This window comes from Fukomys damarensis, unplaced genomic scaffold (assembly GCF_012274545.1).
Source record: "Fukomys damarensis isolate Sample0158 unplaced genomic scaffold, DMR_v1.0_HiC HiC_scaffold_12, whole genome shotgun sequence".
NCBI lineage: Eukaryota > Metazoa > Chordata > Mammalia > Rodentia > Bathyergidae > Fukomys > Fukomys damarensis.
Window position 1 is genome coordinate 38,786,109 of NW_022900924.1, and position 18,837 is coordinate 38,804,945.

The window sequence follows — 18,837 nt, forward strand, 5'->3', positions numbered from 1 at the left end:
AAAAAAAAAAAAAAAAAAAAAAAATATTTGTTGAATAGAGGAACTGTCTTCCACAGTACTACATTGTGAAATTTGTTACAAATCAAATAACAACATGTGTGTTGGTCTATTTCTGGATCTTCTATTCAGGTCTATCTGTTTGTCTGTCTGGGTGCCGAAAGTACACGGCCTTATTTACTATAATATTGCCATCAGGCATTATTAGTCCTCCAGTATTCTTCACAAATTAGTTTCAAGATTTGGCTTTACCATTTCCAAATAAATTATATAATCAGTTCATCAATTTTATAGACATTTGCTAGGATTGCTATATGTTTGTTTGGATAAGTTACACTGATTGAGGTTGTTTTTGTTTTGTTTTGTTTTGTTTTTGGTACCAGGTCTCAAACTCTGGTCCTTGCACTTGGGAAGCAGGCGGCAGAACCACTGAGCTAAATCCCCAGCCCCTGATTGATTTTTTTAATGTTGAACTAGCCTTGAATTTCTCAGATACTACCCTCTTGGTGATGATGCTTTATTTTTATTTATTGCTGAATTCCATTTTTATAATATGCAGTTTAAGAATTTTTTGAATCTATATTCATAAAGAATACAGATCTAGTTTTCTTGTAATTTTTTTTGCTTATTTCTTGAGTAATATTTGCCTCATGTAATTAATTGAAGAACTAATTTTCTCTTGCTATCTGGAGGACCTTTTTAGAGTATGTAAATATTGAATAGAAATAATTAGTGAAGCCATCTCTTTTGGAGTTTTCTTTGTGCAAAGTTGCCTTTGGTAGACAGAAGGCTATTTAAATTATCTGGTATTTCTCTTGAGTTAGCTTTTGTAGATGATAACCTTCTGTGAAATTGTCTATTTGTGTAATCAAATATACTGAAATAAATATATTCATAATATTTCCTTGGTATCTTCAAAACTTCTGTCTAAAATCTTATCAATTTTGCCTTTCCAAAAGCCAGGTTTTAACTATATTGATTTATTCTGTTTTGATTCCTTTTGCTATTTATTTTTATCTTTTCATAGGTTGTTTTATTTTTCTAATATCTCCAAGTGAAACTTTAGATTACTGAATTTAAGCCTTTTTTAATATACTTATTTTATACTATAAATGTCCCTTTCATCGTTGATTTAACCTTACATTAAAACTTTAAAATATTCAGATATTTATTTTCTGAAAAAACTTTAAGAATCTTTATAAATGACATCTTGATAAAAAAGTGTTTTTAGAAATATATGACTTAATTTCCAAATATATGAGACATTTTCATATATTTTTGTTCCTTTTCTCTAGCATTAGTCTATTGTTGACATTTATTGTGCTTTGTTTGATAGCCAATAATATCACAAAATATCTCAGAAGATATTTTATATGTTCTTGCAAAGAATGTGTATGTTGATGTTACTAAATAGATTTTTCTATAAATGTTAACAAAGACAAGTAGTTAGTGGTATTGTTTAAATATTATATGGCCTTACTGATTTTCTGTCCACTTTTTCTTTTAATTACTCACAGAGACATGTCAACATCTTTAACTATCTTTGTAGATAAGTCAATTTTTGAGCAGTTTTTAGATACTAAGTATAAACTTGAAACTTTATAATTGGGTACATAGACATTAAAGATCATTGTTGTTCTCATTATTAATTTATTTACTATTGTATAATGTCCTTTCTTATATCTGGTAATAGTCTTCATTTTAAAGTCTACTAAGTCTAATAATAAAGCTGCTCTAGTTATTATGATTAGCAGTTATACAGAATATGACCCATCCTCTCATTTTAAACTTAAAATGAAAGTATGGTACAATAGACTGAATATTTGTCCCCACAAAATTCATACATTGAAATTCTAACTCACAATGTATTAGGAGGTGGGACCTGTGGGAGCTTATCTAGGTTATGACAGTAACACTCTTATGATTAGGATTAGTGTTACTGTAAGAAAGGCCCTAGAGCCAGGCACAATGACCTAACTCTGTAATCCCAGCTATTTGGGAACCTGAGGCAGGAAGATTACAAGCTCAGGCCAACCTGGGCTACATACTGAGACTATCTCAAAATTAAAAGGCTAGGGATACAGCTTAGTGGTAGAGTACTTGCTTATTATGTGTAGAGAACTTGCCGAGTATGCACAAGCCACAGGCATCAATCCCTAGTACAGCAAAAGCAAAACAAAACCCAAAAAACCTGCAAAAACATCAAAACAAAACAAAACAAAAAAACCCAAAAAGCCCTGCCATCTGTAAACCCTGCCAGAGAGGGTCTTCACCAGGCACCAGATCTAGTGATGATTTGATCCTAAATGCCTGATTTCCAAACTGAGAAATAAATTTTTTCATATAAACTGCCTGGACTAAGACAATATGTCTTTATATATAAAGTAGATAACTTATATATACACAGTTGGATAGCAGGGACTTATATTTTTTAACCAAATGAGAATCTTTGTGTGTTATATTTCCTGCTGTTTATGAGTCATTATTTAAGTGATTTGATTTAAATCTGTCATCATACTAATTGCTTTTAGAGTGCCATATTATGTGGAGATTGCTCTTTTCCTGTCATTTTTTAATAAATAGTTTTTATAATTTTACTTATCTTCATTATCAGCTTATTTACATCTCTTTTAATTTGTTGATGGCTGCTCTAGTGTTACCAACATAGCTTTTTCTTATCACAATCTGTTTTCAAATATGATACTACTTCATAAATAGTGTGAAATCTTCTGATCATATACTCTCCTTTCCCCTATATAACAGGGTATGGGCATTGTTTGATATTGTCATAGATTTTACTTCCACACTTTATACAGCTCCAGAATTCACTGCTATTATTTTTTGTAAATATTATCTTTTTTAAAAAATTAAAAATTCTGATATTTACCCCTTCTTTCCATTTTCTGTATTTTTTTTTCTTTCAGATTTCCATCTGGTGTTATCTTACTTCTGTTTAAAGGGTTTTAGTATTTCTTATAGTGCAGATTTTTTTGTTGACAAATTCTCTCTATCTTTGCTTGTATGGAAATAATATATTACCTTCAATGTTGAAATGTGTTTTTACTGAGTATGGAATTCTGGGTAGACAGATTTTTATTTTAACTTCAATCATTTCAGCCCAGCGTCTTCTGTCTTGCTCCATTTCTGATGAAAAAATCTGCTGTAATTCTGATCTGTGCTCCTGTCCATGTTGTTTTATGTATCTTCAGCTACCTTCAAGAATCTCTCCTTATTTTTTATTTTAAGAAGCTTGCCAGTAGTACATATCCAGAAATGTACACATCACATTCTGTGTGGGGTACTCTGGACTTCATTGTTCTGTTGTTTGTTATTGTCTGTTAAATGATTTGTCTTGAGGAATGCAAATCTGTTTTTCATTAATTTTTTTAAATTTTCAGCTAGTTATAGAAAAGTTCATTCTCTTTCTGGAATTTCAATTATTTAATATTTTGGGCCATTTTATAATGAGCTCAACTCTTGAATGGTTAGTATTTTTATCACTTGTCTTTGTGTTTATACTGAACAATTTCCACGGAATAACATTCAAGCTCATTCTTTCTTCAAGTGTGTCTGGTCTGCTGATCAAATCATTGAACAAATTCTTCTCCCCTCTTTCCTTATTTTGCTTCTCTTTGAAAAATGTTTTTACATCTTTAATTAAAGTCCCTGTCCATCTATATTGTCTTCCTTTTTCACTACTCACAATCACAGTAATTTTAAACTACCTTTTTAAAAAGAGACAGGGTCTCACTATGTAGTTCAGGCTGGCCTTGAAATCATTATGTAGCCAGGCTGGCATCGAATTTGCAGTTATCCTCCTACCTCAGCCTCCTGAGTTCTGGGAATGACGGATGCACCACCATGTCTGGCAATTTTAAACCTTTGCCTGATTAATATATGGATCATCTTCATGTCTAGTTAGGTAGATTACTTTATGTTCTCACAAAGCTGTGTGTGTGTGTGTGTGTGTGTGTGTGTGTACGTGATGCAATTTTTGATTGAATGTTGAATAGTGCACATCAAGAGAGTCTCTGGTTAATAGTATTTATTCCCAGAATCAATATCTTCTCTTAGGTGGTTAATAGAAGAGTGTGGTTCAGTGTACTGAATACACTGAGTTAAGTTTGGCTTATTTGTGGCAACATGGGCTTTGAGTACCTTTATTCTTGGGTTGGTCTTTGCCTTCTTAGTGTGGGGCCAAGACTGCTATAGAGTCTGTAATATGTTTGTTCTCCCCTCCACTCTCAGCCATCCCTGAATGCCTGCATCACAAGCAGAATCTCTCCATACCCTTTTGACCCATGGGTTCTTGCTGCTTGGTATTTGATGCTGGCTTTGTAGTGGAGGTGAGGAGTATTGCTGAGTGTCCTGGCCAAAATCAAAGCTTCTTTATATGGACCTGTGAAGATGAGGCGTCTTCAATATTCTTTCCTCTTCTCCTTCCCACAGCAGCCAAATTCTTTTTAAATCAAAGTCATGTCTCAAGCAAGAGACAGATTTCTGCTCTTCCACCAGAGATAGTATGTCTCTACTTTGTACAAGTGTGGGATGCCTGACCAAGAGATTTCTTAACTCCTATTTTGGCATCCATGGTAACAAGAGTATTTTCTGAAAGAGATAAAAAAGAATATAAGAAAATGGAGAGATATCCCCTGCTCCTGGGTAGGAAGAATCAATATAATTAAAATGGCTGTACTACCAAAACTTTTATACAGATTCAATACAATTCCAATTGAAATTCCAACAGTATATTTCACAGAACTAGAGAAAATAATCCAAAATTTCATTGGGAACAAGAAGAGACCAAGAATAACAGAAGCAATTCTCAGCAACAAAGACATAGCAGGGGGTATCACAATCCCCAACTTGAAATGATACTAAAAAGCCACTGTGATAAAGCAGCATGGTACAGGCAAAGAAACAGACAAGAGGATCAGTGGAATAGATTGGAAGATACAGAAACAACTCCAGAGATGCACTCAGCTACCTCATCTTTGACAAAGGAGCCAACCATCCTCACTGGAGGAAAGGTATTCTCTTTAATAAATTGTGTTGGAAAAACTGGATTTCAACCTGCCAGAGATTAAAACTAGACCCTTATCTTTCACCATGCACTAAACTAAAATCCAAGTGGATTAAAGATCTAAATATTAAAAAGGAAGCTAAACTTACTGGAAGATAAATCAGGCAGAACTCTTGAAGACAATGGCATAGGAAAAGACTTTATGAACAAATCCCCAGTAGCACAGGAACTAGCACAAAGAATCTGAGATCTCATCTTTTTTAAAAAGCTTCTGCACTGCAAGAGAAAACACCAACAGAGCTAAGAGACAACCTACAATGTAGGGAAAAAATTTACCATCTACTATCTTGAATATATAAAGAACTCAAAAACACCAGACTCCCCAAATATAAAGGCCTGATTAAAAAATGGGCATCTGAAATGAACAGACATTTTTCAGACAAACAAGTAAAAGCAGCAAATAAACACATGAAAAAATGTACATCATCACTGGTCTTTTGAGAAATGCAGATGAAAACGGCACTGAGATTCCACCTCACCCCAGAAAGAATGGCTGCTATCAAGAAGTCAACCAGTAATAAATGCTGGCGGGGCTGTGGGGAGAAAGGAATCCTTCTCCATTGTTGGTGGGAGTGAAGATTGGTGCAACCTCTGTGGAAATACCTCAAAGAACTAGGACTAGAGGTTCCATTTGACCCAGCTATCCCTCTGCTGGGTATTTTTCCAAAAGAATTAAAAGAATCATACCACCGTGATATATACACACACATGTTTATAGCAGCAGTTTGCAATAGTTAAAACTTGGAAACAGCCCAATTACCCATCAGTTGGAGACTGGATAAAGAAGATGTGGTTTTTCTATAAAATGGAGTAGTATTCAGCCATAAAGAATGAGAACTAGAGTCATTCATAGGAAAATGGATGCATATAGAGGCCATAGTCTTGAGTGAAACAAATAAGACACATGTGTAAATACCGAATAGTTTCTCTGGTGTGAAAAGCTAAAAGTGTAAATTAAATAAGATCCAAATTGTATAATTGACTGTGAAATGGGAAGAAAAGGGCTAAAGGTGTAAGGGAAGTAGGAAGTACAGGGGAAAGAAAATAAGGGAAAAAATATGAGAAAATGAAAAAAATAGAAACAAAGCTTTTTTAAATAGCAAAGGGTGGAGGGGGTAAAAGGAGGGCAAGGGGAAGGGGAAAAAACCAAAGTCTGACATGTACAGGTACAAGATCCCAGTGATGAATGTAACTGTCCTGTATACCTAAAACGTACCAATAAACTCAATGAGGAAGAAAAAAAAAAAAAAAACAAATAAACTCAATGAGGAAAAAAAAAAAAAAAAAAACAAGAGTATTTCCTGTCTCCTCTTTTGGCTGAAGACATCTTTATTTCATGTAGGAGAAGAATCTGGGGAAGAGGGCTGTGATTTTTGCAGTATTTAGTCACATCCTCAAGTCTGCCCCACCAAAAGTGATGGGGGTTTCGGTGTGAGGGCAGAGCTGTCTGCTTCCTTATCTATACTGGGTCTCTCTGCGAACACCCAGTAGAAGCTTATAGACAAGTGTTTGTAGGCAGACTCTCCTGGGCTCTCAGTTTTTCTAAGCTGAAATCTTAGCCAACATTTGGCCTTTACGGAACATTTACAAATTTAGCTGACTTTTTCTTGCATGCCTCTAAAAGAACTGCTTGTTCCTCCCACCCTCTGCTGAAGTAAAAAAGACTCTCTGAGTCTATTGGCTCTCTCCTGCTGAGGGACTTGTTGCTTTTCAGAATTCAGTTTTCTTGGTTGTCTTGTGGCCTCAGCATTTTGGCGGCTTTACTGAAAGTAAAGATTCTGTAGATTATTTGGCTTCTTCTCATTATTAGGATGACAGCAGCATTCCTTTGCAGCTCTTGGCATCATAAGTGGAAGCAGATTTACCTGCTAGGATTTTGATTGAGATTGAGATTTACAGGTCAATTTTAAAATAATTTAATCTGTACAATATGAGGTTCTCAATCAACATAAGATTTATTGTAAAAATGTTGGACTGATTAAATCATAAATAGTCATTATTATAATTACATTACATGATATTGTAAGTAGATGCCTACGATAGTGATGGGAAGAATTCCTCTTACTGAAGTATAGATTTCCTCTGGGGTGTTGAGGCAACAAATGCAGAGGGAAAATAATGATACCTTCTTTATTATTATTTCACTGGGCTTTCTAATGCCTGTTCTAAGTGAAAGCACTAATGGTAGATGGGGGATATAAGACTTTAAAACTACTTTGGCTGATTCTCCAATTCAGGAGTCTCTCCACCAAACATTACACACATTAATGTACTTTGAAGAGATCCTGTGGCTTCTCTCCGTTAAAATAAGAAATACAATTGCACAAAATTTTCAGAATATCAAACATCTCAATATTACTTTCTAAACTTGTGGTCTTTTGCCTATACCCTAATTTTCTTCTTACTATAGAGACTTGTGCTGAATATTTCTACACAGAAGTCTGTATTCTCATACCCATTTTCATCAAAGTGTCACATGCTTCTATCTTTTACTTTACTTCTTATACACATTTAAAGGTATAAATTATGAGGTATTCTTCAGGTTGTCACTACTTAAAATATTTTTCCTTAGAAACAGCAAAAAAAAAAAAAACCTTTCAAATTAAATAACCTTGCTGATAGGACTTTCCCATTTCACTTGATTTGAAGTCACTGAAATTAAAAACTAAGGATGGATGTTAACTTAATTAGCTGGTCTTTCTGTAATCTATGTGAACATAACTAGTGTCATTCAGGAACTTCACTAGAATGATCTGGAAATCAGAATCCAGGTGTGAGGAAAAAAGGAATTAGAGCTTATTATGGAGCCAGTTACCCAATAGAAGGAAAACTCCTCTGGGGAAGTTGGTAATAGTGTTGAATGTAGTGAAATAAAAAGTAGCTATTTCCTGGACATTTACCAGAGGGACTGCTTTATTTCAATATAGGAAATGAACATGTTTCCACTCTTCATTTCTATTAATGGACCTCTGATGGACTTCTTGCAAGAAAACGAGAATTCGTCAAACATGATAATACTGAATTTTAGTAATCTGTCAAAAAGATACACTGTAGAATAAAATTTCAATCATGCTATCTGACTGTAGAGCAAAGTCTAGCAAGGTTTGGCTCACAAGTTAAACCTGATCTGTCATTTGCTTTTGTAAATGAAGTTATACTGGGACCCCGTGTGTCTAGTCCGTGCTCCATGTGTATTCATAGGGATATTTTAAACTGCATATTTAATTTTATGCTTTTTACAGCTTAAAACCTTCCAGAGTCTTCTTACAATCAGTTCCAAAATCCTTTAAAAGGCAAAGAAGGCCATTCACAAGATGGCCCCCGTTTATCTCTACAGACCCACATTTTTCCCAGTTTTTCTTCTCTGCCTCCTGATACGAATTCACATTAGACACTACAGTGAGCTCCAGGCCTTTGATTGGATCCTTCAGATCTCAGCATGCGGACAGACATTTTGCATTCTTCCATACTTAACTCTGTGGGAGGCCATTGTAAGCCAATCTGAGAAATTCTTATGTTTTTGTATATCTTGCATTAAATCTATTTCTCTAGTAAGCAATGACGGATGCAGTTCCCATTTGGAATCATCATTATCTTGGGAAATACTCAAACACCCAAGAGTTCCATATGCTCCCGTAAAACCTAGAAGATCTACCACTAACAGTGTTCATGACACCTTTTATTTTAATTTTTGGCATACATCATAAAGTCATCAATTACAGCACTCAAGCCAAATCCACATTTGTCTACGTATAACACATGAACTTAGAACAGTTTTTACATTTTAAAAAATTATTTTACTGGTACATTTTAGGTATACAATATAATGACATTCATCATTGGAAATTTGGACCTTTATATAATCTATCTTGATTCTTATTTTTTCCCCATTCCACTGCCTTCCCTTCAACCCTTTCACCCCTCCCTATTTACAAAGACTTTGTTTCCGTTTTTTCATTTTCTCTATTAATTCCATTCCCTTCTTTCCTTTCCCCAATCCCTCCCACTTCCCCTTCCCTTTCTCCTTTTCTTCCTATTTCACATTATCTATTCTACCTTTTAGTCCTTATTTACACTTTTAGTTCGACACGCTAGAGAAACTATTTGATATAGCTTTTACATTTTTACAGAAGTGAAAATCTCAAAAGAAAACAACTCTTTCATGACATGTAAAGTTATATATTCAAATTTCATTGAATATAAAGACAATTTTACTGGAGCCCAGGCACACACATTTGTTTGTATGTTGTTACTCGCTAGGAAAAGTATTGTAGGTACAATGATGAAAGAGAAAGTACTATCCCAGTTTTCACAGACTTCATTGTCTACAATCATTCCCAGTGGGTGACTCATTGGAAAGATTCATTAAATATCTGTGGTATAAATAGTGTGTGAATAAATAAATGAAACTATTTGGCCCAGGAATCAGTTTCAGTTTAAAACAAAATTCTGTTCCTAGCCTCATATTATTTGCTACCACAGGAGGCCTCCTCAATAATTTTAGAATATTTTTCTTGGTGTAATCATGACATAAAAATTCATTCTGATTTTTACATTGTCTTGGGTGTCCCTACAATACAGGTTTGAATATGCTCAAATATTCATGAGAAAACCTCTCTTGCCACAAAGAATAAATAATGACAGACTAACATTTCTGCTGGAGTCTCTGTTTTTAAAACAGCATTTTGATAAGTTCAGGCACACCTGAAAAGCAAAGCACATGAAAAAGAAAACACACACACACACACACACACACACATAAAAGCAAGCACCGTGATTAACCATATCCAGATGGAAGAAAAATAAGTTGACATTTCAGTAAGAATGGCCTTCAATTCAAGCCAAAAAAAATCCCCATTTAAACTTTCCAGTCAGCCAAAATTTCCAGCTGCACGAATTCTCTTGTGCACAAACATACCAGCTCCCAGAATAAGGTCATGGCAGAATGTGCCAGTAATCACAAACTGTAATTAAGTGGTAATGACCCCCACCTGAAGCTTTCTTCAGGATTAATGAATACCTTAAAAGTCAGTGGCCTGAGGCAGCCTTCATTCTGTCCAGAATGCCCCGGGATAAAAGGAGTGCTGTACACAAAATGTGTTTACAGTTTAAATCATCCCCTAAAGTTATCTTTTTTCCACTACTCTATCAGACTTGAATTTTTATGGTATCATCCTGGGAAAAGGCCATGTTTAATCAAGAAAAGAGAAAGAAAAGATTGAAATTTTTAAAAACAAATGATTGGGGAATTTCTTTTGAGGAGAATAATACAGTTGGGTATGAATTATACTTAGGATATTTAATCATAATTTTCAGCTCTGCTCTCACCATCAGAAACATAAAGATAAGAATATTTATTATATTTCAGATGGTGCAAACAAATGTACCAGTGTAATAAAATGCAGAGAAATTATAACCATTTTTTTGATAACTACTATAATCATCATTGCAATCACTATTAAGGCTTTTGTTTTTGTACCGGGGATTGAACTTGGGTCCTTCCATTTGCAAGGCAGTCACTGGAACCACTGAGCTAAATCCCTGGTTCTTAAGGCCTTGATAAGAAGAGAGGAAGTAAGAAGACTATATGGTTAGTAAACAAGGAGATATCAAAATATTAGCTATGATTTATTTGTTTCTTACTCCAGTGCAGTTTTACTATATATGTTGTCTCTTCCTTTGGATGTTGAGTGTCATCTCTTTTGGAAGATAAAGAATTCAAAATCAAGATGTTAAGTAACATGTCCTAGATCATTCTAGTCAGTGGAAGGGCTTGAATTCAAACCTAAACTCAAAGTCACTACCACTCTAAACTCATTGACAAGAGTTCTCTGTCAGTCATCGAGAAGTAATGAGTTAGATCTGTCAAGGTGAAAAGTCAATAGGGAAATTCAGCTGAAAGTAGAAGATCAAAGTCTTCACTATGCTTTTCAGAGGTCCTTTTTTCTATATTAGGGGCCATAGCTGGAAAAAGCTGAGGAGTCTGCTTGGAGAGCCATCAGCGGGGCATGGCAGTGTTTCTCTCTCTTGATATGAATGTAAAAAGCCTGCTACAACATTATATCCCAAAACATTCACACTAGCCTCACAGAAATACTTGATATATGAAATTTATTTAATGAAAAAAGCCAAGGAATTCATTTTAAAGGTGAGAGGCTTAAAATGCAAACATTCTCAGGCCGGGGATTTAGCTCAGCAGTTCAGTGGCCTGCCTCCCAAGAGCAAGGACCTGAGTTCAATCCCCGGAACCACAAAAAAAAAAAAAAAAAAAAAAAAAAAAAAAAAGTAAACATTCTCAAGAGTGTTACCCATAAAACTCATCCTGAGAAGGAATTAAAAACTGCTTTCTGTAGCTATTTTAAAGTGAATATCAAGAGGCCAGTTTTACAGCTTGAGGGACTGAACACTGGATCATAAAAATCTTTCATGCCAATACTAAAATAAGGGAAGAAAACAGTGGTGGAGGGTATATGTATTTGTCTCCTGCAGACAAAAATTAATGCAACCAGTTCAGAACCTTTCTGTTCTCATCTTTTTGTTCTCAAAGTAGGTGGCCAGGCAGTCTGTCCTATAAGGCAAAGTGGGCATGAAAGATGCTTTGGTCAACTAGTTGTCAGCAATGAGCCTTTATTTTCAGATAAGTCTTGTTCTTATAGAGGAAGTGACAGGATATAGCTGAAACTCAGAGCATCTTTCTAAGATGCAAAACATAAGGTATTTATTTCATGTCCTCTTCCTGTCTCCATAGTCTTCCAATATTCTCTCCTCCCATCTCTCTTGAGACAGACTTGATCTTACTGATCCCTTTTTCCAAGACTGTTACATCATTGTGAATGCAACACTTTTGCTAATTTAAGAGGACAATTTGTGGTAGTCATCAAGAAAATACATTTATCTAGGATGACTAGAAATAGAAGAACTAAAATGACATATTTAAGCCATATTCTCAGGTAGACATTTCTACCATTTTCCAAGGAGGAAAATGTAAGAATATTTAAGAAAGTCCAATGCAGCAGATATTGCACTACCTTTTCTCATTTTCAATGTCAGATAATCACAAATACAACCCAAAAGTCTTCTTAGTTGTTCATGAGCTATCAAATGTAGGTAGTAGATTATAGTAGACAAGGTTAGAAGAGTGAAGGTTTTTTTTAATCACTCACCTTAATTTTTATTTAAATATAGAGCTCTTTTAAGAGAATAAGCAACGAAAATGCTATGCCAAAAATATTCCACATAAATGTAAATATGCATGTCTACTTCCTAATTATGCAAAATGAACTGTAGGCACAAGATTTTTAAAATCATGAAATGAAACAAAGAACTCAAGACAGAAATAACAGAAGCAAATAAAACATACATTTCATAATGTTTCGGTCGGTCTTGTCTTCCAATCTACAGGTTAAGATCCGAGTTCAGAAATCCTACACTCTTTGCCAAACGGGAATATCCACTTTGGCTGCATCTAATATATATATATCCACATAACAAGACTAATGATTCTCTTTCAAAATAATGTAATAAATACATCACACAGACAGACACACACACTTATTCATTCTCTCTCTCTCTCTCTCTCTCTCTCTCTTCTGGTGAACCAGTCTCTGAAATAGGGAAACAAGGATTTCAATTTTTCCTACCACACATTAAGCCACACCACACATTGCAAAAAAGGATTCTGCTATAGAAACAATGAGCAGCATTATCATACATCTCTGTTATTTATATTATGTTTCCCCGACACATCTCACTAAGGCTTGCCATGGCTCCTCAGACATGTCAGATTTAGTCTTTGCACTTCACCTAAATGACACACAGTGCAGCAGTCACTGTATAAAGTAAAGACAACTTAACAGTCTAGCTAGAAACTTCAGCATGGATGTATTTGGCTTTGCCCAAATGCCTGGGATGTTATCTCTATGTCTAACTCCTCTACTTCACTCAGTTTTCTCTGCCTCCTCCACAGGCTATCAGCACATGAATGTCTAGTCCTGGAATGACAGTTCCTGCTATTAAGGAGCTCATACCAACCAGAGTTCAAGCAAGAAAAGATCACTTTGTACCCATAGGGCACTCCACCTGGGTCACAACAGAGCAAGAGTCCATGAAGACAGAAACTGCAGAATCCTGCACCTCTTGACCAATTGAAATTGTGAGCATAGGGGACTGACTTTATTATAAACAGGAAAACTTACAAATTTTCAGAGCAGAAAACAGACACATGGCCAAGACAGCAAGACAGAAGAGTGACTTAACTTCTTTGAATAAGTTAAATTTATTTTCAGTACTGATTCTATTGAGGCAATTAATGAGAGAGAGAAAGGAGATTTTAAATGGTGACTGAATTTTACACGTCTGCTAAATCGTGGGCCATGTATAATCTAAGATCTAATCTTAGTCCAAAGTGATATCATCTCAAAGGCCTGGGTTACACTGGCACAAAATGTTGAGAAAATCCAACTTCCTCATGTGGGTACAAATATGAAGAAGAAGAAGAGTAATTGTTCTATGCCAGTAATATCTATCCCAACCCACTCTGCTAATATAGTTACCTAGAAGGCATTTTCCTTGGTCTATGTGTCTAACTAGCTGTTACTTTTAGAAATGGTAAAGAACGCCAGGGGAGATTGATCAGTTGATCAACTGGCTCTCCCCAGGGATTCAGTGAGAGGAGCTCACTGTATTTGTATTTGTAGAGAATCGGTTTGTCTTAACTCTATTCTCTAAGAGTTTCTAATTTGATAATTTTTAATCAGAAGTATATGCATTTGAACCATTAAAAATTTCAAAAAGTTTTTAAAAAGTACATTCACTCTGCCCATCCTAGATTTTAAAAGTAAAAACACTTAAATGGTGAGGCACTCTTTTGTATATTAAAACAGACAAGGAATTCTATATTTTAATTTCAGCCAAATTAAGAACCATTGTGTCAAACTGCTTAGTCTTTCTTCAAATAAAAAATTTTAAATTGTTCTCTCCATTGTAGCTGCCATTCTTTGGGATGTTTGGTTATGAATCATGGGTTTAAAGTAATGCATCTGACAAGTAGTATAAAACTTTATACAACTATAAAAAATGAGATTACTACTTTTATTTAATTAATGCAGCCAAAGAAACCCATAGCATTACTTCTTCTTTCAATAATCATTAAAATCTTCTCAGGCCTTCTGTATGTCTTGTTTGACTATGTGGCAATTAATGGGAAAAGTGGTGGGCAGAGGTGCCCCTCACGCCTTCTGCAGTGGTCCTGAAAGCATGCTAGGGAAAATCTGGCTGGCTGATGTAGCTTCCTTTCTGCTTTCCTTCTTTTAGATATCTTTAAAGTTGCTGGTCCGCAACAAGATCTTGTTTTCAAGCCTGGTGGTATAATTTATGGCTTATTCTCATATGTTTTCTATGCATTAGATTAAAAAGTAGAAAATGTTAGCACCATTCCAACCTGATGCTATCAATTGAGATCAAGATTTGAGATCTTTACCATAGAGCCCAGATCTGTTACGTTTGTACATCGATCTGCTCTCATAATTTTCCTTAACCATGATTAAAATGTTATGTCAAAAATGTCTCAGATCAACCAATTATTCATCTAACACTTCACCTCATACCAAAGTAAGAGATCAGTGAGATCCTTAAAAAGTAAAGACCTGAGGAGTAGCTCTGTGTGAAGTCCCTGGGTTCAATGTCCAGTGTGGGCATGGGAGGGGGGGGGGAGGGAAAAGGAAAGATGGAATCATAAGGAAAGACAGACAAAACTACTTCATCCACTTTGATATATCCTCTTGCTATGAGATGTTTTCTCTTTTGTAACAAGTCATGTGGAAAAGATTTTATATTTCTTAGAGAATGTAGATTATGAGATTTATTATCATGAACCAGTTTGTATCAGAACCTTATTGGAACTACAGCAAAGCAATCTATTATTCATTTAAATTTAAGTGACACCACAGAGCTTAACACCTCCATCTACCTGATCAGTGGGTACTGTTAAAATACTAACATCAGATAGACACTACGCAAGGTGTAAAAGAAGAGCTAATAGGCCAAGAGAGGAAGAATATTGAAGGACAAATAAAAAATTATCTTCAGACTAATAAAGGAGCCAATTCTACTACATTGTATCCTGTTATTAGAATCCCACAATTACAAGTAGCTAATGGACATTTCTGGATTTCACAAGGCTCCTAGACACACTCCTTTGTAAGGAAGGCGGAGAAAATGGAACTGTTTTTAGGCAGAGTACCCTGGACACTGAGCTGGCTTAAAATGTTGCTGTACATTAACAATTAAAGGTAGAGAATGACTAAAGAAGAGAGATGGACATCTTCACAATCACAAGGCCCTGGAGGCTAGAGTGTACCAAAGGGAAAAGGTACAGGCAAAAGGGTCTTAGCAGGCTGAGCAGAGAACAGCAATGGGTAGAAGTGACAGAAATGCAGGTTCCATCCCAAGAAACTTTTTATCAAGGTTGCAATGAGAAATGATGAAAGAGAGCTCCAGAAATGAAATTATCATCACTGGATTTTTACAGCACACGCTGTCATATCTCTAGCAAAGGTGTTTTCAAAGGCTTTTGAACAAAGAATTAACAGTTGAACTAGACAATAAAGACCCTCTCAGATTCAAGTTTCCATAAATTCTTCACATATGTTTGATACAGAGAGAATAAAAAACCTGAGCTCTCATTTTTAAACATGGTTTTATCCCAAATTTCTGTTATTTCCTTTTAATTGAATGTCCACCCTTTATACTCTGGGAGCACATTTTCAGTTATGAATTAATCACAGACAACTCACTTGTGGACAAAATACTACATGACTATTATTAACATGTTTGCTTAAAAAATAGGAAAATCTCTTAAATCTCTTTTTAAACCTGTATTGGACTAGCACAAGTAATTCTTGATCTCTTCCTTTGAGAAACTAAACGAATCTGCCATTACTCAGATAATTTCTGAAATTCCTATGATATGCATCTAGCATAGTCGTTGGAATATGAGAGTTTAACAAAACACAGTTATTATCAATTTCTAGTCATTACATGTGTTGAGTGCTATTTCTTTAACAACTGCTCAATTGATTTGATACTGAAATATAGCTGAATTTGAGAGCACCACAGGTATCCATAGAGACCTCTTTTGTCTCAACAACATTGTCTAACACCTGTGTGAACTTGGTTCCTTGAAAATGGTCAGGTATTAAACAAAGATGAGAATATTTGCACTTACACAGAAGTAGAATTTTTAAAGAATAAAGAATTTACTAAACTTTGTAAAAAAGAAAAACAGGAAACTCAAGGATTTAAAGGAAGAGATAAATTTATAGCTAGTTTTAAACTTACTGTTTCTGAATATGATCTTTGAGTTCCAAGGTTATCAGTATTTATAGGGGGATTAGCACTGTTTCGTAAATTTAAGATTTTATTTTTTGCAAGACTAGGTATTGGACCAGGGCCTCACAGAGGCTCAGCAAGTGCTGTACCCCTGAGCTACAATCCCAGATGGCTTTCCTTTCCTTTAATCCTACTACAGTCAAGTATTTCTTTCTTTCTTTTTTAAAGAGGCACAAAGGGATTTATTAGGTAGAGCTTTAAAAATACACACTTGTGAAATAGAATGAGGGCCATCAAGAGAGAAGTGTGTTACAATTTGGAGTTGGAAATATTAACATATTTTGGAAGGTCGAAATCTATAGGAAATTCTGTCTTGGTCTTGGTTTAGAGAAAAAGGATGGCCCACCCACTAAAGGATAATAGACCATTTTACAGGTCAAAGGCACAAGCTCAATCTTTTTTTTTTTTTTTTTTTGTACTGGTCGTTGACCTCGGGTCCTTGCACTTGCAAGGCAGGCCACCAAACCACTGAGCTAAATCCCCAGTTTCAATCTTTTTTAAGATGAGTGATCTGACAAGTTTTGCCTAGAAATATTCTTTGAATCCTCTAAACTTGTTCTTTCTTCTCAAGATTGGGTTCCTGCCCTTTACATTATCAACTAAACCAATTTATGACTTAAATTATTTTTAAGGGATTTGGGATATGATGAGCCTAGAAAAAAGCAGAATCAAGCCTAAGGCATACAGATTTGTGTGACCTCAGACAACTTTCAGCATGTCATGAAGTTATAGTCTTCCTCAAAGTGCAGTCTTTTTTTTTTTTAAATAAGACCTTGCTATGTAGTTCAGGCTGAACTTGGACTCATGGCAGTCCCCCTGCCTCAACCTCCCAAATGCTGAGATTACAGGCATGTACCTGGCTAAAACTACAATTTTTAAATTACTGTTCTCCTTGTCTCCTTTCTACCAGTCTTTATTTGTTTGCTGTCCTACCTCATTTCTCCCATGACACTTTGGCCCCTTATTTTAAGGGGTGCAGAGGAGCTTAAGGTCCCTTTTCTTATGACTGCTGCAGACTGATGTAGCATGCTGACCCTGCCCAGCCAGAGATCAAAATTCATGCTGACCAATCTAGAGGAGACAAAGAAACATAGTTTCTATTGCTTAAAACAAAACTTTGATGGTCTGGAAAGGAAGACAAGGACTTTAGCAGATCATTGACACTTAAACTGCATTGTATTACCAAGTTAAATGTGCGTGGGTTAAAAAATTTTAGAATGTTGATGGATAGTGGCTCCAAAAGGGTGTACACATCAGAAAAAAAACTTGGTATCACTTGGCATTAGCCTTTTATCTTTAGTACTAACTTCTTTCTGCCCAGACATCTTAACCCAGTTACAACTGGTAGTGTTTAGGAGCACACAAACTCCTCCCACTTTTAGGGACAATTATTTCCTAAAGGAAGTTCATACCCCAAGTTTCTGAGTCTCCTCAAATATGGAGAATGAATATTAGTGTTCAGAAACTTCAAATATAGGCTTGCCTTTACAAGCTTCAACTGATTTGAAACGTTTTTTTACATCCTGCCAGCGATCTAAATGTAGGACCAACTAGACAGTAAACACTTGGTCATCATTCTTGCCATAGCTTTCTTGCTGGACACTAGCAATCCCATATCACATAAGGATGATCCTACCAAGGCCCTTATTTAATACAAAACCTAAACACAGTAAATGCTTCATAAGCATCTATTAGATCTATGAAAGAATGAATGGGTGTTGTTACAACACATGGAACAAGTATTTAACACAACTTCTTAATTGAAAAGTAAAACTTTTGGGAAGAATTAAGCAGGAGTTGAATCTCAAGCAGTGAATGGAATAATTTGGTGATGAAAAAGAGGTGCTGTGGTGAATCAGACAGATGGGAGAACTAGGTGAGATGAGACACCAAAGATTGAAAGAACATCATTGGTTTGAAAAACTGCAAACAGTTTTATAAAGCACTAGCGATGAGCCTGAAGAAAAAGGTAAGAGGTATAAGTCAAAAAGATTTTGGTGTTCCATTAAAAAGTTTGAACTTGGGCCAGGAATTTAGCTCAGTGGTTCCTCCGCCTGCCTTGAAAGCACAAGGTCCTGAGTTCGATCTGGTACCAAAAAAAAGTTTGAACATGTTGAACATGATCCTGCAGGTGATGCATAGCCACCTAAAAGATGGATTTTAAGATATGAGATAATTATATCAAACATATTTCTTTTAAAGGATCGGCAGTGTAGATGTGTGGACAATGGATTTGAAGAGGGCAAGGAGTAGAACTTGAGTCCAGGAGACCAAATTGCTCAGTGTTTTATTTTACTTCTTGAAATAATGAAAACAAAAATGAAGGCAACATCGAGGTTAATCATTGCAAGAAAAACTTATGTACTCCA